The sequence below is a fragment of the Meles meles genome, chromosome 3 (genome assembly GCF_922984935.1).
Source record: "Meles meles chromosome 3, mMelMel3.1 paternal haplotype, whole genome shotgun sequence".
NCBI lineage: Eukaryota > Metazoa > Chordata > Mammalia > Carnivora > Mustelidae > Meles > Meles meles.
This window is the reverse complement of record NC_060068.1, coordinates 4921584-4923832: the sequence shown is the minus strand read 5'-3', so window position 1 is coordinate 4923832 and position 2249 is coordinate 4921584. Positions and strand designations below refer to the sequence as shown.

Below are 2249 nucleotides of genomic sequence, written 5' to 3'. Positions count from 1 at the left end.
AATTGAGTGTGAGTAATACATTTGATAATAAATAAATATAGAGATGATGGAAAATGAATACACATATATTCTCTAACAGTTGTCTTGTATGTAAAGAGATTGGATAAGCTCTGATTATCCAGTGTTTATTCTCTGAAAGTTACTGGAATATGATAAATTTTTTCCACTCATTTTGCAAAGAAAATGAAAGTAATGTTAAGTCTTTATATTTTACTTGGATATGGAAATGGTGTGAAGCCAATTCAAGGCACTTAATAGTCATTATTTTCTTTTCTCTTGAAGTGAGATCATTGACCTTTCATGGAATATTCAGATAATATGTGCTGTGATATTTCAAATTAAACTATGAAGACAGCAAATCAAAGCATCAGAATGGATTTTATACTCTCTGGTCTTTTCCAGTTTGGTCAAAAGGATGCTTTCCTCTTTGTTGCCATTGTAATTCTCTTTGCAGTGGCTCTGATAGGGAATATAATACTGATTCTTCTCATTCAACTGGACACCAGACTCCACACTCCAATGTACTTTCTACTCAGTCAACTCTCCTTCATGGATATAATGAACATTTCCACCACAGTGCCCAAGATGACCACTAACTTTCTTTCCAAATAGTAAGACAATTACTTTTTTAGGCTGTGTGATTCAAACATTTGTGTTCATAGTCCTTGGTGGTACTGAAGCCCTTCTTCTTGGTTTCATGTCTTATGATCGATATGTAGCCATTTGTCACCCTTTACACTATCCCATACTCATGAACAAGAAGATCTGTTCGTTCATGGTCACATGTGCATGGACCAGCTGTTCTATCAATGCCTTAGTACACACATTGTATGTATTTCATCTTCCGTTTTGTAGATCACGGCTCATCAACCACTTTTTCTGTGAACTTCCATCTCTATTACAACTGGTGTGTCAGGACACATCCCAGTATGAGCATACAGTCCTCCTGAGTGGGCTTATTATTCTGCTGCTACCATTCATGGCTATTCTAGCTTCCTATGCCCGTGTCCTTACTGTGGTGTTCAGGATGATCTCGGGTAAAGGACAGACAAAAGCTATCTCCACTTGCTCCTCTCACTTGATAGTGGCAAGCTTGTTCTATGTGACTGCTCTCTCCACCTATACAAGGCCACACTCCTTGCATTCCCAAGGACAGGATAAAGCAGTGGCAGTGTTTTATACAATCATCACACCCCTTCTGAACCCATTTATCTACAGCCTGAGGAATAAAGAGGTTATTGGAGCCATGAGAATACTGTTGGTATAATGGATATTTGTACAGGAAATAGTCACTTTGGGAACCCTTATTGATTGAGACTGAACAACACAGATCATTTTGTTTGGGATACTGTTTTGGAATATGTAAGTTCCCAGAAATATTTATAAAATTGATAAATTGATGACAAATATCTTGAATCCTGCTTGTTTCAGAATAGCTTAAAGTTATATATTTTTAAAAATTTTATGTTAGTGGCTATACAGTACCTCATACTTTTGGGTTTTTTTTAAAGATTTATTTATTTATTTATTTGGCAGAAAAAGAGAGACATAGAGAGAACACAAGCAGGGGGAGCCAGAGAGGGAGACGCAGGCTCCACGCTGAGCAGAGAGCCCTATGTGGGGCTTGATCCCAGGACCCTGGGATCATGACCTGAGCCCAAGACAGAGGTTTAAGCCACTGAGACACCCAGGCACCCTACCTCATACTTTTTGATGTAGTGTTCCATAATTCATTGTCTGCTTACAAGACCCAGTGCTCCACATTTTTGAAATTGGATCCATTTCCAATCTGTAAGCTGGAAAAATTGTGTTATTATCAAGATTATTTATCTTCTAAAATATATTTCACCCCTATCTACTCAGTGCTTGCATGTCATAATAAATATATTGTAATATCCTCCTTAATATCTGAAACACAATGAAAAGGAGATAAAATCTATTTCTTTTTTTTTTTATTTCTTTTCAGTGTAACAGAATTAATTGTTTTTGCACTACACCCAGTGCTCCATGCAATACGTGCCCTCCATAATAACCACCACCTGGCTCCCCCAGCCTCCCATCCCCCACCCCTTCAAAACCCTCAGGTTGTTTTTCAGAGTCCATAGTCTGTCATGGTTCACATCCTCTTCCAATTTCCCTCAACACCCTTCTCCTCTCCATCTCCCTAAATCCTCCATGCTATTTGTTATGCTCCAAAAATAAGTGAAACCTTATGATAAATGAGTCTCTCTGCTGGACTTATTTCGCTC

The 2249-nt window shown here is 38.1% G+C and overlaps 1 pseudogene; it reads left to right on the top strand.

Moving 5' to 3' along the window:
- Positions 1-345: 345 nt before the first annotated feature.
- On the top strand, positions 346-1267 carry LOC123938372 (annotated as a pseudogene).
- Positions 1268-2249: the final 982 nt, after the last annotated feature.